The 15,769-nt window shown below is 44.5% G+C and overlaps 1 long non-coding RNA gene across 1 annotated transcript; it reads left to right on the top strand.

Annotated features, from left to right (window-relative positions):
- The first annotated feature begins 106 nt into the window (after nt 1–106).
- LOC146170588 (uncharacterized) lies at nt 107–10,081 on the top strand. Its single transcript, XR_014703182.1, has 3 exons — nt 107–246; nt 966–1,073; nt 10,015–10,081. It is a non-coding gene; the product is annotated as an uncharacterized LOC146170588 (long non-coding RNA).
- Nucleotides 10,082–15,769: the final 5,688 nt, after the last annotated feature.

Genomic DNA, 15,769 nt, shown 5'->3' with positions numbered 1-15,769 from the left:
CATGCAGCAAAGGCGCCGTCTGCTGCGACCCGGTTGCAGCAGCGGAATGCTTCCTGCAACCGGGTTGCAGGAGCCAAATGCTTGCTGCAACCCATGACGTATTATCCGGTTTAAGAAAAACGTCACATCCGGCTATTGTTTTGTGGGTTTTGTGTTGCTTTTAGTAGCAAAATGGCTGGTCGTCTTTTATGGTGGGAGGCGGGAGAGCTGTGTCGCCGTGTCAGCCGTGTGCTCTCGTGTTGTACGGTACGTAAGCAATTTTTTCTATTCTTAAGATACTTCAGTATGCATGTATTGAGTCATTGCCCACTGTCCGTCCACGTCCGTGCGCCCGAATGTTCTGTTGACCATTGAGCCTGCTTGGCCGGCAGTGGGCCCGAACGCCCCAAAGGTGTATTATCGAAGGTCTCAATCGAAAGCTCAACGCAGTTCGACACTAAGGAACATGCGGTTAAATACCGTTTATTAGGCCAACCGCGCGAAAATCTCACGTCATGTAAAGCACGCCTGACTATCAGTCTTGCGTGCGCTTGAAAAGGGCGGGAAACTTGGGTACTTTCCGCACCTGTCTGGGTGAATAGTTAATGATTGTAACGTCTCTGAGCTGATAGAGGGACTTTAGGAGGTACTAGGACATGACAAAACAACGCGTAGAAGCAGGAAAGGCGAGGATCACACAGGCCTTTGTGGGAAGCTTTTGTTTCGATGCACCACGACGTACTAACCATTTGTGCGACATACTATCATTTTGTGTGGCCCTCGTTGCTATGACGCGGTGTAATGATTTCATACCTCATTTTATGACTGCGCACGGTCAAATGTATGCAGGGCCGCTTTCTGATTACGGTGAGGTAAGCGATTTCGCCTTGTGTTTAAAGTGCATCAACATGTACTTGTTTTAAATTCAATTTGTTTTGTGTGTGTGAAGATCGCTTATAAGCTGACGTCTAATATTTGGTACGCAGGGACCTTCCTGGTATGTGTTTTGGAGTCTAGCATGTACTTGCTGATTGCTGAGGCTGAACAAATGGGACTATGAAAGGCGGAGACAGCATATGCTCAAACGCCACAAGGTGAGCCCTGTACTTAATTTCAAAACAATTGCTGTGCCACGGCAACTGGTCATTTGTTTTACATGGGGAACATGCTTGGGCACAGGTCCCCAGTTTGCATAGAGTGCATGAATGAATCAAACAAGCAAGCATTCCTGCAGTTGCAGTGTCCAGCTTGTAGTTTGCAGCCTTTCTTTCTCAGTTGCAATTAATGCATTGCAAACAGTGTGCAATGTAACAGTTGATTCAGACTAAGAAAACCAGACTAGCTCCAAAAACAAACAAATGTTTGCGCAAGATGGAAGATCAAACCACGCTATATTGTCTTCTCAATTCGCTGTGAAAAACTGGCAAAGCTGCCTTCTTTAACAAATGATATTCCTGCACAGGTCGGTTGTGTTGCTTTTTTTTTTTTGTGTGTGTGTGTGTGTGCGTGCGTGTGTGCGTGTGTGTGTGTGTGTGTGTGTGTGTGTGTGTGTGTGTGTGTGTGTGTGTGTGTGTGTGTGTGTGTGTGTGTGTGACAAAGTTCCTGCAAGAACTTTATAGCTTTGGAAACCACTGTGAAAGATAAAATGAGGTCTGCAAGATTGGCATCAATGGCTTGCAGGGCAAGCAGCACAGAATATACACCCTGCCTATTCTTTAACAGTATAGCTCGAGCATCGACTGTCCGAGCAGAAACAAAGTGGAAATCAGGAGAGGTAACAAGCAGGGAGATGTAATCATGCTGCTTCAGCGAGTGTTGTCTACTTGGCTGTTCTGCTCCGTTGGCAGCAACCCCTTGAATCTAGTTTCATATCGGAGTTCTGAGCGCGCTCTGCTATGTGCTTGTGGATTAAATCTGTGCAAGCTTGTAACGTTCCAAATTTTACACTTGTCCCTGGTTCTATTTGCAAATACTGTCTCGTATTTTTTTTTTTCTTTTTTTTTTTTTTTTCCAAGCAATGAAAGTATCGATGGCAAGAGTTATGGGGAAAGTTGGATTTTTTATTGGAAATGTGTGTTCTTTGGAGATACTATTCGCATGATATGCAGATACTATTGCGGCTAAAAACAAACAATGACAGCTTCTCCGGGCACCGACATGCCTACCAGCCAATTGTGGCAGGGTTGCTTCACATTGATCAAAGCAGCGTAGCAAACGAGGTTCACTGCAGCATCAAGAATTGTGAGCACGCCCTCGCACTCCTGCATCTTCCGGCGCAGCAGTGCCGGGCAGTCGACGGTCACGTGGTACTGTTAAAACATTGGCCAGGTGTACACTGCCTAGGGTGGTGCCCATTTCGTAGCAGAGGCAATGCCTGCCTAAAGTATATCCTCTTCACTTGACGAGCAAAGAAGCATTCTAGTTTCCCTTGCTGAGAAGGGGGAATGCAGCCTCTCCACTCCATCCACTATCTTCTCGCCAACATCGAACACTTTCTTTCCGCTCATCAAAGATTATCCTTTTATGCCAGGGGCCTTGGCGCACGGCCCGCGGAGCTGCGTGATGCAGTCCGCCAGCTCAAACTTTTCAGCTGACATTTTTGAAAGCATTACCACCAGCCCTAATTTTCAACTAAAATAAACTCGGACTTTGTACCAGTTAGTATGCATTCATTTTTTAAAAGGCGTTGACGACTTAATCTGCGTGAACTTTTATTTGACATCACTATGCCTTCAAAGCAAGGAACCAGACATCCTTGCCTTCTCTTTTATTTCCAAGTTGTTTTTTGAGGATTATAAGTGTGGTAGTATTTATTAACAGGTGTACCATTTCAGTACCCTCTCCGAGCGATCCTGAAGCGGCTTTTCTTTTGCAATAATAGGAGGGCTTGGTCTGACAAAACGAAGTTTTGCTTATTTTTGTTCATTTTATTGTTATTTATTGTACTTTGTTTCCTGTTGTTTTGTTGATTTCTGGCTCCTGGGTCATGAGAGAAAAAGCTTTCTCAATGCAACCCACATAGCAATATGAGTTTGAGACTCCCTGCTCTATGCCCATAATGGCGGGGGGGTCAATGGATAATTCATAATGAGTTTGTCTGAAAGGTAATTGTTTAGCAAAAAGCTACTATGTGCCACTGGTCAGCCCGGACCCACAACCTCCGCATCATGGTGTTAGAAGTGTGTGAACGGGCCGCTCCGCACCGAACAGTAAGTGACAATACTGATGCTCCGATTTCCGTAGGCTGTCGAGAGACTGCGTTGACTGTTGGTGGCCGCGGGTTCGCTGGGTGCAGTTAAACTCTTCGGGCAAAGGCGTGGGGAATAGATGGGCTTCCCTATACACAGGTGCTTCTTGCTGTTTCTTCTGCCTTCGCTCGTACCGAGTGGTGTTGGTGACCACCGCTGCGTCCGTAGCTCAGCAACACATTGCGGTGCGGAGATGAGGACTTCTCTTCTCGACTGCACACATTTATTTACACTTGTTTACAAACTATTTACAATAACGTCGTCAGATGTGATATCAAAACATAGAGGGCTAACCGCAACTGGGTGCACGATCGGAGGTCAGAGGCTAGCAGAATCAGACCTTGGCCTTCTGCTACACTTAAGGCCGGAGTCCCTTGAGACCTCCGTCAGCCTAGCCTCCCTCCTCGAACAACCCGTCTGCCCTCGTCTGAGCCCAACCGTCCTCCGAGCCCGACTGTCCCAACGCTCCTTCCTTAGCGCTCAAAATTCGAGTCTAGTCCGTTAACCAATCAACGACTAGTCACTCTGTGGCCAATAACATGCAGTCCTTCAAAATGGGCTGGCCAATCGCTGTGCCACATATATACCCCTCTCTTATGCATGTTAAGTAATACAAACACAAAGCATGCACTACGCGGCGAGTGGTTGCGCACACAAACACATACATCTGTGATTTCTGCCTCTCCAAAATCCTCCCACGCAAGAGGTGCCAAGCAGTCGCAAAGACAAACGGCGTCGACGGTTACACTTCCGAAAACACACACATAGACACACACACGCAAACCTGAGGCCCAAACATTCCGATCCCTGCCCTTGTTTGGTTGCGCACGGGCGGCGGATTCAAAGGGACGTACAGGCGCCTTCCCATGAAGACATGTCAACAGCGCGTTCTCCCCAGGCCCGTGTTACGCCGCGTTTCGGGATTTATGGCCTCTGCGCCCTCTCCACTCGAACCGGGAGACACAGCAGTTAGCGCCGAACCCACAACCAATGCGCTTATGCTGTGCCTTCCACTTGCACTGCTCTGCCTCCGTCGCGGGACGGACAGAGCCGGCAGCGTCGCCCGCTGCCGTGTGTTCTGGGCTCACTTCCGAGAAGCGGTCGCCTGCGTGACCGTCATAAATCAGCCCGCGTCAAGCTGCCCCTTGACCTTGGCCGCTGCTTCGGAATCTCCTTCTGGGCGAAGCCCGCAAACTTAACTGGCGCCGCAAGATTGCCAGTCAGTTCTCAACTTGCATCGGTGCGCATTTTGTTTATCTCGCTGACGCCCCCGCTCCACGCCTTTCTTCGATCATGGTATATTCTAAGTTGTAATGTAATGTAATGTGGAAAAAAGTGCATTGTTCACCGCTGCAATACAGGCTACATATTCTGCAATGAAAAATGTCAGCTTTCTTCGGTGCGAAAAGATGTCGAACGACTTCAGCTATGGTGGCCGGCATGCCAAGGCATGCAAAGAAGCTGTACTGTCACTGTTTGTGAGGGGCACTTCGAGCCCAGGTTTGTGTCCAAAACATGGACGACAGAGTTAAATGGGCATATGCTGCAAAGCGTTGCTTGCAAAGGAAGCGGTCCCCACTATATTCTCTGCCTGCTTGCCTACCTTTCAGACATCGAAAAGTAGAAAGCGAACCACTGAAAGGCAACCCCAGGAACCGAAAAAATAGAAGATCGTCAAACCTTATGTAGAAGCGTCAGCTGAAGGTAGCACGCGCTTCACACGACACTGCGTGGGCATGGACAGGCCCAAAAGCTGGGTGCGGCTCAACCCACGGGCCGTCTGGGCCGACACATGAACATTTTTGCTGTACTCGGGGTGGGCTTAAACGTACGGGTCTGAGCCGGATTCGGGTTTGTACACAGAGGGCCGATGTCCTTTATAGTCACTTTGTCGGAGTAAAATACACATTCGCGGCGTCGCTGCAGTGAAATGGATGAAATGACCATGATACGCTCCGAGAAAGAAGTTTAGTCTTCTTAGCTTATTTATTTACTTATTACGGCACCGCGGTGGCTTAGTCATTAAAGCTCTCGAGTACTGAGCTGGGATACCCTAGTCTGATCCTAATTGGGAGACAGCATTTTGGTCGAAGCTGAAAGCATGGCAGGCATATACTTGACGATGGCAGTTTCATTGAAGAATCCCAGGTGGCCGAAGTGATCCGGACGCCTCTGCTACGGCGTCCTCACACTTTGAGCCGGTTTGGGACCATTGCTCCAGAGACATAGCCCTTTTGTTGTTTTTTTTTGGCGTCATGTACACTTTTTTTTTTTCTCCACATGAGAAAATTCAAAACCAAATGTGGGTATGGTTTTCATTTTAATCTGTTGATTGGAACGTCTCATAACTGAAATAGCCGCAAAGGCTCGATAGAGTTTAGAAATCTCCTTGACGATGAAATAAGATAAATCTTTAATGAGCAATTTTTAAATAGTCAATCAGTGTCGTAAACAATTAGGCGCGCGCCGGCCACATTGAACGATACAAACGAATATATGAAATTACTCCCCTCGGTGACTAAAGAGCAGCAGTCAGACACCGCTCTTGCATGTTTTAAAGCGTAAAATGCCATGTGCGGGTTATGCTGGTGTGGTGCAGCGGGGAGTTCGCCTAATAAATTAGAGTAGCGCCAGATGAGGCTGGTCTGCGATAAGGCGCTTTCTCATATGGTCAGTTTTATATACCACTGGAGGCTAGGAACTGGAAACCTCATACAAACCACTGGGAAGGGCCAACATTCGAACGCTTGGTGAGGTGCTATCTTTTTCAAGGTTGGTGTTCAACACTCATGACGCCTCAGCCACAGATACAGTCTTGCTGCCGCAGCGGCGCCATCTTTCTCGACAGAGGAAATTGAGGGCGGGGGGACACGCCTCAGTGAAGAGCATTGCAGCCAGAACACGTGCCGGCCCTGGCAGCAGTGCTGTTGTGAGCTATTATATAACAGCACCTCTCGCACACCACAGGGCGGGCATGCCGCCTGAGCTTCTTGTCTTTTGTCTACCGCCGTCGCCTCCAGTTCACAGATAATTAAATCGAGAAGAATATTGGCTTTCTCTTTCTTTGACGGAGGTGGTACCTACGCTTGACGAACGGCAGTTTTGGCATGGCGTGAAGGCTACATACGCACGCTATTGGCTACTTTGCGTTTCCTCGAAATTTTAATCAGTTATATTTTGCTGCACACGGTGTCTAAATATTAAAGCATCCTCGCAAGAAGTCCGATGACAATTTTTTTTTTTTCATTCTAATTGAATGCGATCTCACGAATTGAAATCATGGCCAAACTGGTTGCTTTTAAAGGGGACATGGCTCTTAAAGCTATTTTTCCTACGTTTTTCAACAAATTTGATAAAACCTGGTATTCTGATTGGGCAGCTGGAAAAATGGTTACATGTTTGAAATCAGTGCAAGAAACTGAATCAGAATGCCAGGTTTTATCAAATTTGGTCAAAAATTGGAAAATAATCTTAAGGGCCATGTCCCCCCTTAAGCAGAAGCGAAATGCAATACAGCTGACATATTTCGTGGTGTGTTTGGAGACTGTAAACAGCCTAAACTAATACATTCTTTTTCAGCGAATTTCTAACAGTTTAGAGTTGTCGTGGGAAGACGAAAGAGTCACACTGGCCGTACTGCCCGAATCCGTGAGTCTCGCTGCCTGTCGGAGGTTGGGCACACTACAAGCTGGGGCGCGCCGGCGCGGCTCGTTCATACATAACCCTTCAGACACCACACTCCACATGGTCTACTTGGCACTTGCTGTATTTTATTTTAAACCAGCCAAAAAACAAGACAGGGAATAGAAGCTAACGAGATGAGGCTGGCTTCTCTGTGTCTAGTCTTTTGGCTGGCTTAAAATGAATGGTTACCAATTCGCCCAGTTGTTAACCTTGTTGCTGTATTTACAGGGCATTCCCACGTCTGCTGCTGCGGTTTAGTTGAGCACTGGTGAACGCTGTCTATGTTGGGATACATGCAACATAAATAGCTTGAAAAGATTTCACAGCCATCATTGTAGCTAGTTTGTAAAGCATGGGATGCATAATGTGCAGGTCTCGGACCTCAACGGTGGCATGTTTCTTGTTTTTGTTTTTCTAGTTTGCAATGAGTTATTTTTCATTTGACAGTAGATACACTACTAATTACCGTTCATCACCAATGCAGACTTTTTTTTTTTAGTTAATTATATGCTTCCTCAATTTCATTCTGTTGGTTTGCATACCTGTGTCGTAACAGAGCGTTTATATATTTTTCCTTTTCTGCTAAATAGAAGAGCATGAGCCTCTCATAGCCTGTGTTGCTTTGGGACGTTAAATCCCATAACATCTTATAGTAGCGCGAACAAAAACACACACAAGACAGGGTACAGGACGAGCGCTACCTAGTTGGTGCAGTACTTCAGACATCTTATAGTAGCGCGAACAAAAACACACACAAGACAGGGTACAGGACGAGCGCTAGGCCGACAACACATCTTACCGAAATCCCATAAGCCAGACCAGCATGAGCCTCGTTTCTGGCAGTCGTAGATCTATTTCATTGAACTTCTTTGTTAATAATAAGCTTGTCAAACATACGTCAGACAAAAACATACAGTATTATGGGTGTGACACCATGAAGGTGTCAATCATTAGAAATGTCACAAGTGTTGGGCAGGCATGCAGGGCCCATCATTAACGTGTTAAAATTAAGCTCGGGTGCCACTCAAGCGAAAACGTGAGAAGCCACTGACAGAAGGCCATGGAGTAGGGTATCTGAAGGGGGAAAGGGCTACCCTTGAGTGCAGTCTATCCTCACTGAAGGGATTGCTGACCAGTGCCTTGGAAATTTTATCAGAACAGGCATGGATAAAAAAAATTATATGCACACGATAGGGAGTGGAAATGTGCTGCCTATTGATGTGAACTCCGAACTAGTCCAGTGGTGCTTGAGCACATCATAGTGGTATAGTCCACATATCTCAGGCTAAAATAGTCATGTTTTTAGTCGAACTTATCGTTCGGGCATCAAGTATGGAAACAAGCATTGCATTTTCTGCTAGTTTGTTCCAAATTGTTTCTAAGGTTGTTTGTGTTATTTTAAATATCTGTACATGTTTTGGCTGTTAGTCTTATATTTTCAGCAATGCATTGATCTTTGAATAAAAAGGAATCAAATAGGTTATTTTGGTATGTCAGGTATAAAATATTCAGCTAATAAAATCATTTGACTTTAGAAACGTGCTCCAAAACAATTTGAATGCTTCAAAACTTCAGTTTTATAGCTTCAAAGTGCTCGAGCCTGCTTCTACCTCTCCAAGTTGGTTTGTGGTTCAGGTCATTATTAACAGTTCTGCATGACTGAATTGATGTCTTCAATTTGTAGTTTTGGGGAGGGTTGCATCCATTGGGAAGAGTGAAAAATGCTGGCTGAAGATAAGGAACGCAGCATTATGAAAATTCCGATTGCTATTGGGCAACCATCTCATGGATGATGGCACTTGAAAGCGTTTTGACTGGAGGTACTCGCACTGCTTGGGCTAGGCCAGTGCAGTACTTCATCTTACAGGAGCATATGCACCTAATCTTGGTCGCATTTTGCTTGTTAACGACATGCAAGACAGTACTCTGTACAGATCATCACCTGATTTTTATCTTCAACCGCTAAATAATCTATAATTGATTTTTGTCTTATCTGTTTCAGGGTGTCTATACTCCATTAACACACTGAATCTTAGTAGTGCTGCTACTGCACTTAGTCAAGTGTTGGTCTCAGTTTGCAATACTTTCAGCTGCTTTGAGAAGTAAGATGCTCATGGACAGCCTCCTTAACAACATGAGCTGTTGTATTTGTGATGAGGACTGTATATCAAAGACAGCCAGAGGTTTTATGATGCTGGCATTGTAGCAACTGTTGTGGTGCTGCAGTTCAGTGAGGGATTTGGCCATCTTGTGGTTGTTGCCTGTTTGCTGTGGCCACCCTCAAAGTAAATAGCTATGGTCCTGTCACATAGCTAGAGAACTTCTTGTTACTTGTATGGAAACTACTGTTTGGCACAAAATGACTTGTGCCTGCTTCATGTGCGAGCGACTACATTTGGGTGGAACAGTTCCTCATTCTTTTTCACAGCCCATAGGAAGGATTTCGCAAGTTTAGAAAATGAAAAGTCCACAGCTGAATTAGTCGCGATTCTGGAATCATGCTGTGTAGTCGACAAACGCCACAATTCGAGAGCAACGCATGTCGTCTAATGAACAGTGCAAGTGAAACTTCTTGGATGCAGCAGCAAATGAAAATGTGCACACATGGTTTTCAAGATGTCTCAACGTTTATTTATATGCTTCACAACCTACCAAACAAAGCCCGCACGCTTGCGTTACACCAAAGCACAATCACCGGTCTGTTCTGATGTCTGCGGCCAGTGTTGATAATTTCATATAAATTCTTTACCACCCACGGTGTCCATTTCTGCTGTGCATGTGCACTGCAGTGATACATTGTCGCACGCATGCAGAGAGCACTAGTACTGGCCTTACTTAGGGTAACCTTTTCGCTGTTTTGGCTTTTCTCATTCTTGAGCTATGCTACATGGTGCACACTTTTCTTTTTGGTCTGGTTCCTTTGACGAGTCATGAATTCAGCATTTGTGCTTTTCCTTTTTGAGGGTGTAGTGACCATATGCAAATCCACTATTAGAATATATGAGCTGCTGCATAGTCTGCAGTCCTGTTATCTTTTTATATAAATTTAGTACGTCTCTGAATTTCTGAGCTTGCATACTTTTGTTTCTTCTCCCCATGACAGCCGATCCTGCACGTGACTGATGCTAGTCGAGAGATCACAACAGCTGCCCACCTTTCAAAGCATGGCATTCCCTGGCCCAAGTTGACTGCTCCCTGTGCTACTGTCTCAACAGTGTACTCACAAGTCTGCACTTCGCTTACACACGTTGGCCATAGCTTCTGTGTCAAAATAAAGTATTCCTACCTATGTGCCTTTTCATTCATTAATAACGCACATGATTGGAGTAATAAACACTCCAGTGCCAAAACACCATGTTGACACACTCATTTATGTTTAGACTGCCTACCTTCTGCATTACTTCCCTTTTGTAGCCTACCTAGAAAGGTAAGTATTTACTGTATGAGTCGTAGAACCCCATGTATTTCTGTTATTCCTTTTGAGACAGGAAATAATCTGCAAAACCAGTGAAGTAAGAAAAGTTCACAGATATCTTTCGTAGACAATATTTAGAGGTAAGCCCAATGAAGATGCTTGGAACTGCAGACGGGGCCTGGTGATGGAAAGGCAAAGTGGGCGGTGTTTGTTGAATTGCAGAAGAGTGGTTTAATTCAATATTTTGCAGATGAGCAGCAACTTAATTGCAATGCCCTTGTCTGTGGGATGCACCCATACTGTCGCCTCATGTAATGCTCGAACATTTGGCAGTGCTAATCACTTTACTAAAATATTGTAATCTTGGCCCTTCAAAGTGAATTGTGTTCAATAGCGAGGTGACATGCTTGCAGCAATGAGATTCTAACCTTGGATACCCTCTCAATACGCTATTGCTGTGCCTCTATGCTATTGGAATGGTGAGGCAGCATAATAAAAGGGCATAAAAAAAAGCGTGTGCAGTAATTCTTTACATGTAACAATAGTTGAAGCCCTCGCCTAATTTAATGTGATTGCATTAAAAGGTCATATTTACCAAAAAAGGCAATTTGAGCGACAAGGATGACTGGCAGATGGTATGACCGGATGGATTGGTCTGGGTGATGTGGGGACCATGGTATGGTCCAGCTGCCTACCCAAGCGGCTCCTTTGACATGAGAAAAACTCATTGCCTTTCAGAATCCCAAGTCAGATGTGTGAGTTGGGAGTTCATTCACATGTGATAATTAGTAAACTTACAAATTGGTATGTGTGATAAAAGCGCAAACTAAGATTGGTGAGTCAACAAGTAGCCAACTAAATGTACAGGGATGAGAATACAGGAGTCGTAAATGCTGTGGCATGTTTTCCTTAACAGCGGTGCAGAAGTGCCCCCGAAATATTTGTTGCATTTGCTCAATTTAGGTGTATTTCAGTTTCTGGTATAACCTTTCCCACACCTTTAACCTTTAGGCACAGTAATTGTAAGTAAAATCAGCAGTTAAAAAAATAGCATTGTCAAGATGACAGCGTTCCAAAAGATTGAGAAATAGTATTAAGGTACGTATAGCAGCAAAAGTTGCAACACTGTACCATCAGCATGCACGTGTGATCCCAGCCATTTTTGGAACCATAAATGCAGTATTAACTTCAGTAGTTTATCAATTCAGTTTCGGACTATCCTCATGTTTGACAAGATTTTAATGATGAAACCTTCAGCTTAATGCCTCTAGTAGCCTGAGTATTCTGAAGCATAGCATTGTTGCCTTACTTAATTGCTTGGTACACTTTCCAATTTTGCAGTGAGAAATTTCTTAGCCTAAAAAAGTGAAAAATTTGGCAGTACTCTGTCAGGGACAAAGCAAGCTTTTGGAAAAGGAAAATAGAGTAGATGTCTCTGAATGGACACCCCATGTGCACTGTGAATGAAACTAATGAGCAAAAAAAAAAGCATATGCTTTCAAGCAAAGTATTGCAATGCTTAATATTACATAGAATTCCTCCTGGCACACATAGATTTCATATTTCAAGCTGCCAGTTTCCATCATGCAAGGACGACATTTGCTAGTTTCTATACAGCACCTTCGTGCTTTCGCACTGGCAAGCCACGTTTTGCGAGAGGGTACCTTTCTAAGTGGACTCAGCTAGGCTTAACCTGATTTCCATGAAATATATATGGAAGGGTGCTTAAACCAGATGCTATCAGGCTTTACGTATACCTGCAGATAAGAGCCCTGCCAGCTACTATTTTTAATAAAGAAAATTTGATATATCTAGTCGTCACTTAGTGTTTGTCATACATACTCCCTCAAGCACAATTAACAGTGTTCTGATCGAGCTGCATGCTTGATTGATACTAAAAATGAAAACGCAGCGCTGACACCAAACATGAACGAGCCACTGCTCAATTAAAACGCCTGGAGAGAGTGAAACGTAAGTCAACTTCATCCCTTTCACTTCTTCCTTGTCGACTGGTTGGTTAACCAACCAACCTTGTCAACTGCGACGTAAAATATCGGCAGCACTTGTGCAGCGGTCACCTCTACAGACCGAGCATGCTATGCATCTGGTCATCGACTGGAAGCTGTCGGCCGGCGCATCGTCGCCGTCGATTCTCCCAGCGACGCCACGCCCTCCGCGGCACGGATTCAACCCTCTTTCCAGTTTGGTTGCTAATGGACATCAATTTTCGCTGATTATTGTACTAAGCAGGTAAGCCCAGCTCTACTAATTGAGCACATAATTAAAATATTTTATCGAGTTCAGTTTATAGCGCAGCCCTATGGCAGTCGCGTAACCAGCGAAGCGAATAAAGAGCACATCAGAGGAAGAAAGTTCGGCGATGCACTCTGATGCACATCTTACGCATTGGATTTGTTATAGAGACGACCATGGAATAATTTAAACAAATTGTTCGATATACACGGTCATTTGGCTGCTGGATGTACCATTGCTTGTAAATCCGGCCGCGCAAAATATATAGTAAAAGAATTTACTTATTTTTCCATATTTTATGTTCACAACAAACATATGCATAACCACGCACTGAGATCAAGTGCCACATGAAAATTCGCGCTTCCACTTCAGTTCGAATAATAGCTCTCGAGGTCAAATGTTCGAATGAGTCGCGTTACATATGCTGTGTATGCGAGGTGGGTACGTGGGGGACGAATTAAACTGCACTGCAAAAGATAGTTTGGTTTGGTTTATGAGGTCCCGAAGCAACTCGACCAGGCTGTGAGATACGCCGTATATAGTGGAAGGCTCCGAGAATTTCGACCATCTGGCTGGGTTTTTACCGTACCGCGCAGTACACGCGGGCGCCTTTGTTAGTATTCGCTCCCATTGAAAAGCAGTCACCCCAGTCAGGATTGAATCCCACACCCTTGGACACAGAAGTCGAGTACGTCAACTGCACCAGCACAGCGGGGGAGGGAGAAGGCACTGTTGCGTTGTTGGGTGCTTGGTTTTGCCCGCGGCTGCTACGTTTTTGTGACATGGCCATGCAGTCCCGTTCCACCTAGCTTCCACTGGGACATGCAATTCGTTGCAGCCTCCGCTGCTGCGGGTGCGAGTCGTGAAAAAAGAAACTATGCCGGGACTGCGGGCATTGCAGAATTAACATGCAGTTTCACGGGTTGGTTTGGCTGGAGGCTTTTAATTGTGCCCGTGTATGCGGTGCGATAACAATTAATTAAGCAGGCGCTGGTATATAACTGATAATACTTTTTAACTAGTCATGCGCACTAGCGCCTCATTTACTAACAGCTATAGGTTTGCTGAGGTCGCAATTATAATATCTATATCAGTCTTTTAAATTTTGGAAACACCATTATCGTCCCCGCTTTTAGCACACGAATTTAGGCCGCGTATGGCAGAAAACGAAACCTCTCGGTCGAGGATAATTTAGTGCGCGCGGCATATATATGTACGGGTGTACGTTGTACGATCGCTTCGCTAGCCATTCCTCCCGGGCGCTCCCGAACATTATGAAAGAAGTGACACCCGCGGCGGTGCGTGGCGCGTATGCAGCATGCATGACTAGCGTGGCGATTTGCGCTCAACCGCTGTATAGTTTCGGTTTCGCCTGTGTACGGCCGGAACTACCCGAGCAGGTAGCGTAGATGGCAGCGTACTGCTCCGAAGTTGTCACTTGCTCCTTCTTAGCGCACAGGAGGGACGGCAAGCTTCGAGAGCAAGGTATACCCGCACATATGAAACGGGCTCATAAGAGAGCCAGGTCGAAAAAATAGAGAAGGTTATGGCCAGGTACGCGCTCGATCATCACAGTGGTTTCAATTTAGCCCGCGCATAAAAATTTCTTGCGTTAAATACGCCATTAGAATTATGTTTTGGGAAAGTTTACACTGATATAGATACTGACATGGGCGTCGACATGACCCCCTGCATGGTGCCAACAGATTCTTATTCACTGAAATTGCATTGTCAGAACACTTAGTGACATAATTTGTTCATTCTAGAAGGACAAACTCGTGGAAGTTTAAATTTTGAGTCTTGTGCTATTAAATTAAGGAAAAAAGTATGGGAGATGGAATAAACCCCACCCTTTACAACCCCCTTTACTGATACATTATCACCAGGTTTGATTTGGTTGTTTAATCTGATGCAAAAATTCATAAGAATAGCAATAAATGGACAGCAGAAGACAATTAAGTAGTTCAGTTCGGTAGTTAAAATCTTAAGGGTCACTGTATCAAATGCTTTTTGAAGATTAAGAAAAGGTAGCTAATTTTATTTGAGTTGAACATGCCCATGCTTCTCATTTAGTGAATCAGTATATACAAAGCATTCCTCATCACCTGATGGGCCAGCTCATCAAGACACTTACAGTAATTGCTTAACTGTGGCTGCTTGCTCTTTGTATGAAATAAAAAACTAACTTGAATTTGAGGCAAAAATTTCTAAGAAAGGAAAAGGCACGAGTACTGAGTCATCAAAAGTGCCTTAAAATTGAGATACTCGCTTAAAATCAAGAGACTTAGCTGCAGTATATGCAGCCAAAGAAGAAACAGAAAAAGGCTTTTGAAATGTCAAAACAAGTGATTTTAATAGCACCCCCAAAATTCAGCAAGAGTACTGGGCAATTTTAGAGTGTATGGTTAAAGCAGAATTCATTTTACCCAAATTTAATACTCAACTTGGCTGTTCTGCCAATGCCAAATTTTTCTAAAAAATTTCAACACTTAGAAGCACAAAAAAAGCCTAGCCCTGAAGCTTTTGCTTTCTTTTCTAGAATGCATTCATACCTTCAGTTAGAAATGTTAAGGTATAGAAGCACGATCAAAAGCGACCATTCAGAGCTTCTTTGGAACTATCCAAAATATAAGTTATGAACTGCAAAATAAAATGACCCACGTTTAAGGTCTAATTGTGTTTTTTAAGTTTCGCTTTCAGCTATGCTGGTCCCTGTAGACCTTTCCTCAACTCTTTAAACTGTACTTCAAGACCTAGTAGAAGTAGTAGTAATAAATTTTATTTGGCTACAAAAATGAGTGCCAAAGAGGTTTGCAACTTGTAGAACCAGGGCCATCTGTCACTTCGACATGGAGGACTCCAGCCAGGTACACCAATTAAAAGGAGGAGAGTCAAGATAAATGGGGGACTGAATGGCAATGGTGCAAAGGAAAAGCAGTGTTCTAGGTTAATGCAAATGAGAGATATAGTTGGGACAAGATGCTTTAGGTGGATACAGTAAAGAAAGAAATGCACTGGGAGAAGGAGGAAGAAACTTTAACGACACGGAGTATTAGGCACCGAGAATGTCCTGAGTACGGGTCACCAAGGCCAACCAGTCCGTCAGCTGATGCAAGACTAGTCAAGCCCACCAGGTTGGGAAACAAAAGTGAGGAAAATGAAATGTGCCGGGATGGTGAGAAAATTTGTT

This window comes from Amblyomma maculatum, unplaced genomic scaffold, assembly GCF_055883805.1.
Source record: "Amblyomma maculatum isolate TAMU_Amacu unplaced genomic scaffold, ASM5588380v1 scaffold_156, whole genome shotgun sequence".
In the NCBI taxonomy this organism is placed as follows: Eukaryota; Metazoa; Arthropoda; class Arachnida; order Ixodida; family Ixodidae; genus Amblyomma; species Amblyomma maculatum.
This window is presented reverse-complemented; position numbering and strand designations above follow the sequence as displayed.